The sequence below is a fragment of the Lutra lutra genome, unplaced genomic scaffold (genome assembly GCF_902655055.1).
Source record: "Lutra lutra unplaced genomic scaffold, mLutLut1.2, whole genome shotgun sequence".
Classification (NCBI taxonomy): Eukaryota; Metazoa; Chordata; class Mammalia; order Carnivora; family Mustelidae; genus Lutra; species Lutra lutra.
This window is the reverse complement of record NW_025923841.1, coordinates 230,376-236,099: the sequence shown is the minus strand read 5'-3', so window position 1 is coordinate 236,099 and position 5,724 is coordinate 230,376. Positions and strand designations below refer to the sequence as shown.

Here is a 5,724-nt window from a genome sequence, read left to right as displayed (position 1 = left end):
ACCTCCCTGCACCTGCTCTGGCCTCTGAGGCCAGCGGCGGCCCGCTTTGGTCACCCATTCTCCTGCCAACCTTCCCAGTCCACTGTGAAGAAACAAAACATCTAAAACACTACTGAGTCTGCAACCGGGGCACCTGGCCTGTTCTGCTCAAACCCAGGGCCCTCGAGGGACACCAGGCCTTTCCCTGGTGGGGTGGATGCTGCCCCTTGGCCCATGGTGGCTCAGATCTCTGACTCCCGTCTGTAAGGCCACTGCTTGAGGCCGCCACCACCGGCCTGAGGTCTGTCAAAGTCATGCCGGGCCTGGGGGCTATGGCCATCCTGGTCTCCATCTGCTTCGTCCTCTCATCACAGCTCAGGAAAGCCAGCTCGTTCTTGTAACAGAAGGAGTTGGCACTGGGCAGCAGGAATTTGTTCTCCACCAGGTCCTTGGCGCTGCAGTGGGGTGTGGAGGGCACCTCGTAGGTCTTATGGAAGTGGGAGTTGTCGATCTTGTACTGGTTCTTCTCCTCGAAGAGGACAGGCTCGAAGCGGTGGCCCCACAGGATCTCGTTGGCCAGGTAGGAGCTGTGGGCCTGCGTGGTCATGGCCGTGGCCTCCACCATGCCCTCCGGGATGACCATGACCTCGAAGTCATCTGTCTCTAAGTCCTGCTGGCTGATGCCAAACAGGCTGGCCTCGTCAATCTCATGCAGGATGGTGATGCGGGACACAAGGAAGATGCGGTCGAGGCCCTTGTCAAAGCCGACGTCGATGTTGATCTGGTCCAGCGGGATGTACTTGCCCTCCTCGGTGACCCGCGGCTTGATGAGCCGCCCGCACGTGCACCTCCACAATGTTGCTCTTGCGCAGGTTACCCACGCGCCACATGAGGCAGAGCTTGCCGTCACGCAGGGCCGCCACAGCGTTGTGGCTGAACAGCAGCGTCTGCGCCCGCTTCTTGGGCCGAGCCATCTTGGCCATGATGGCGCCGATCATGAAGGAGTCGATGATGCAGCCCACGATGGACTGCGCCACCACCATGAACGCGGCCACTGGGCACTCCTCCGTCACATAGCGCAGCCCGTAGCTGATGGTGGTCTGCGTCTCGATGGAAAAGAGGAAAGCCGCCATGAAGCCGTGCACCTGCATCACGCAGGGCGTGCGGCCACGGCCCTCGGCCGGCTCCAGGTCGCCGTGCGCCACGGCGATGACCCAAAAGATGACGCCGAACAGGAGCCAGGAGGCGAGGAAGGCCAGCGAGAAGATGAGCAGCATGTAGTGCCAGCGGATTTCCACGCAGGTGGTGAACATGTTGTCCAGGTAGCGCTGCGACTTCTCATCCATGTTGGCGAACTCGATGTTGCACTGGCCGTTCTTCTTGACGAAGCGGTTCCGGCACCGGCGCCGCGTGTGCACCTTGCCGTTGCCGAAGCCGTTGGCCCCCGACATGGTGACCAGGTGCAGCCCGTCCTCCTCCGATGACACGATACTGTAGGGGTTGGCCCTGCCGGCCGAGGACATCCCGGGGATGGAGGGGCCCTGGCTCGCCCCCGGGCTGGCTCCACGGGGGGTGGCTCCTGCAACAGAGAAGACAGAGGGGCTGGCGGAACAGGCCAGCCCGGCCCAGGCTTCTATCCACACCTGGGGCCCTGGGCCTTGGCGGGTGGCTGTCTGCACCCTAACTCACCCCCCACTGAGCTCTCCATCTTCCCTCCTCACCCAGCCCCTCACCCTCCTTCTCGGCTTGGAAAACAGACCTGGAGCCTCCCAGGAGCTCTGGCCAAAAGCCTTGGCTTCATCCTCAGCCCATGTGAGCACCCCCCAACAAAGGCTCTGCTTCCAAAGTGTATTACAATCCTACCTCTTCTCCCACCGCCGTGGCCTGAGTCCCTGTCATCACCCACCTGGACCAGCATGGCGGCCACCTCGCCAGCCTTTGTGCTCCAGCCCCCACCCCGGTCCAGAGGCAGTGGGGGAGCCTGGCTGTCCTCTGCTCAAAGCCAGTCTCTGCTGGCACCTGCGAGGTCCACGTGAATGGAGTCCGGGGCCCCTCAGCTCTCAGGCCCAGGCGCCTCCTCTCACCCGCTACAGCTCCCAGCCTGTGCACTGCTCCTCAGGACGGGCCCTCACACTCTCGGTCCAGACACCCTCCCGCTGCCTCACCTCCCTCAGTCCCTGGCCTCCGTGCCCAGGAGCAGGTTCCTGAACCCATGGGAGACTGTAACCCCTCACCCAGGTCCTCATGGTAACCCCAAAGCACCGACCTCTGACACTGTAACAGTAGTAACAGTAACGGGAAGGACAGGCCTGGGGTTGCCCTCACCCACCGATCCCACTGTGAGACCACTGGCCTCCCGAGCGTCGTGAGTTTGCTGTGTGGTTCACTGCTGTCTTACCCCCCGGGCCTCGAGCAGAGCCTGGCCCCGAGGATGCCCTCCTGATGCTCGAGCCCTGTGCCCCATGGCACCCACTCTAAGCGCCCATATACCACAGCCTCCATCCATAACTAGGAGGGGGTCCATGGGTCAGTGCCCAGAGGGGTCACTGACTGACCCCATCCCAGTGGCCTTCCCATCACTGCCTTTTTCAGCTCTAAATGACAGCATGTAGGGAACACTCAGAGCGCCACTGTTCTTGGCCCATTCAGGGGAGCACTTGGTGGGCTTGTCGCACACATGCACACACACACATGTACGCACACCAAGCTGTCTCAGGCATCCCACGGCATGACACCTGCAGCCGGACACACTGCTTTCAGGCCCATACCCCACGTTCAGCCCCCAGACGGGCTGGCAGCGGCCCCTCCCCCAGGGCCTCCTGGGTCCGGGCTGGCCTGTTGGTGCCAGGCCGAGGCACCTGCAGGCCAGAGGCCACGGTGCCGCCTGGACTGTGGGCACTGAGGCCACCTAGCCCTTAGCGTCAGGGCTGCAGGTGCTCAGGCCCTCAGCCTGGCTCAGCAGGGCTGAGCTGGAAGGAGGGGGAGAACCCTGGCCGGCTGGCCTGGCCAGGATGCTGAGTCGGGCATACTCCTCTCCACCACTGGGGACCCCATCCACCCCAAATCCCCACCTGATCACACCGGGAGGGCAGTGTTAGACAAAGCTGGGAGCCCTCAAGTGCCCAGAAGACAATGAGGCCCCAGATAAGAAGGTCCCAGGGCAGCTGGTCCAGAAGCAGAGGCAGGTGGCCGAGCACCCACCAGAAACCCAGAAACTAGAAGTGACACAACCAGGGGGAGGCAACACTGGGATTTAGCCCCTGTCTGTGTGACCAGGTGCAGCCAGGGCCTCAGAGAGAGCACAATATCTGACCTCTGCTTCGAACACCTGGGAGACAGGTGAGGGAGAAGTCCACATGAGCAGCCAGGCTGCACATCCCTCCTAGGGTCTGTCTCCATTACCAGATGCTTCTGAATCCCCAGAGCAGGCTCGTATGTAACACTCACGGCCCTTACTGCCCACTCCTCAAACTGCAGAGAAAGCAGGCCAGACACATTAGCAAATGGTCTTAGATTATTCTTGCAAAACCCCAAGAAGGTGGCTGCCATCATTGCTTCTACCATGAATGGAGATTCAGAGAGGTTAAGTGACTTCCCCAAAGCCACACAGCCTATAAGCAGGAGAACGGAAATTTGAACCAGTCTAGCTAATGCGAGGTCTCCTGCCGTGGGCACATCAGGCTCTGTGGAGGCCTCTTCTCACACTGCCACCGCCCCCCCACAGCTACTCCAGCTGACCACCTCACCATAGGTCTGAGGAGCTGAGGCCTGGGGCTGTGATGGTGGACGCTGCTTCTGCCTGGGCCAGGAGGCAGGGACCGGGGGTGGTGGGGACCCCGGGTACTGCGCCAAGAAGATGGCTCGACCCCAGATTCCTGGGCCCTCCAGGCAGAGGAGGCCAGGGCCCGGGTACTTAGATGCTGGCGGCAGGCCACTGGACCTCAGGGGGCAAGTTTATGTGGCCTGGATGCCTGGAGGGACGTCCAGTGGGTCATGGCTGCTCCAACTGGGGCTCTGAGCAGCTCGAGTCCTGCAAGGGAGAGAATCAGAAGAATCAAAGGCCAGAGAGCCCAGCCTGGCACTCTGCTCCCATCAGCTGGGGAGCCCCACACCTGGCCAGCTCCCAGGCCGGGATGGGAACTGTGGTGACTCCTGGTGTTTCTCCCTGGGCTGGGCACTGGGGACCCACCCAGACTGTGTCACGCAGGCTTGGGAAACCCCTCTTCTGTTGATGTTCCCCCTCAAACCACACAGAAAATCAATAGGTTCACGTTCACACTTACTCCCTTGTTTCTCAGCTAGCAACTGAGACTATGAGCAGTCACCCAGAAACTAAGGTTTAGAGACAGAGTTGGAGCTCCAGGTATTGGTCCAGTCCTCAGCTTTCCATGGTCCCGTCCTGCCATGTGTGTATATGTATGCATGTACGTGTGCGTGCGTGTGTGTGTGTGTGTGTGTGTGTGCATGTGATGCTAGGGGTGTGGGGAGTCCCTCCCAGGCTCTTGGTGAATGCAGCTCCACAAAGAAAGATCCGGAAGAGGACCCATGAGTAAAAACCCCAGCACCACAAACTTGACAATCGTCCCAAGGACACTCCACATAGGCAAACACAGGTGTGGCAAGAAGGTCATGCAGCCTTGACATCTTTAAAGACTCGATTTAAGAAATGTGGGACAGGGGCACCTGGGTGGCTCAGTGGGTTAAAGCCTCTGCCTTCAGCTCAGGTCTTGATCCCGGGGTCCTGGGATCGAGCCCCGCATCAGACTCTCTGTTCAGCAGGGAGCCTGCTTCCTCCTCTCTCTCTCTGCCTGCCTCTCTGCCTACTTGTAATCTCTGTCTGTCAAATAAAATAAATAAAATCTTAAAAGAAAAAAAAAGAAATGTCAGACAACATCCCCAACCAGGGATATGTAGGCCGGTTGCCTACAGTCTTGCTCAGTGGATGCATACAGTTAGATCAGAAAAGAAATGTTATTAGATTTGTTTTGCTACAAGAGGCCTCAGCAAGTAAGGAGACCAGCTCCCCATTTCATAGATTTGAGAACTGAGGCTGAGACCTGTCCCAGGTCACAAAGCAGTTCATGGGCTTGGATGAGACAGTAAAGGCAAGGGTTAGGATCACTATTGGTAGATGCCCAGATCGCCCAGTGGGGACCCGAGGCGTTGTCTGGAGGGAAGTGGGAGAGAGGCTCCGGGGTGAGCTACCTGAGCTAGACGAGGTGACTTCGACACTGAAGGTGGGTAGCGAGGCAAGTCCAGCAGGCAGAGAAGGGGACGGTGCAGTGCACAGACACAGACACCTCCGGGAGATGGAGAAGCTGTCCCCAGCCCTGCTGTCTCTTGAGCCCACTTCTCTGCCAGCCACAGCTCTGTGGACACAGACAGACTCCCAGCCACTGGGGCGTTTGGAGCTCAACAGGGCCTGGGCTGGGAGCTTTTAGAGAGGCAGCAACCATATGACCCAAAGATGGGGCCCAGAAGTCACCAGGAGGTGCCTCCGGATGGAGCAGGACACCCCATGGCCTGTCCCCTGAGGCTCTGGGCACCTCAGGTTTCGGCAACATCCAGCAGAGAAAGAGGGCAAGGCGGGGGCCCCAGTCTCAGATGTCAAGAAAGCACTAGCTACAAGAGCAGGAGGAGGTGAAGCCCACCCCAGGCCTTTCCGCTGGCCGGAGCGCTTCGGAGGCAGGAGCGCACTGACCAATGCCTGCTGTGTGCTCTCTGCGTGCCCGGCCCAGTTCGAGG

At 59.8% G+C, this 5,724-nt stretch overlaps 1 pseudogene; it reads right to left on the bottom strand.

Annotated features, from left to right (window-relative positions):
• Window positions 1-221: 221 nt before the first annotated feature.
• Window positions 222-5,263, bottom strand: LOC125092679 (ATP-sensitive inward rectifier potassium channel 12-like; annotated as a pseudogene).
• Between the last annotated feature and the right edge of the window lie 461 nt (window positions 5,264-5,724).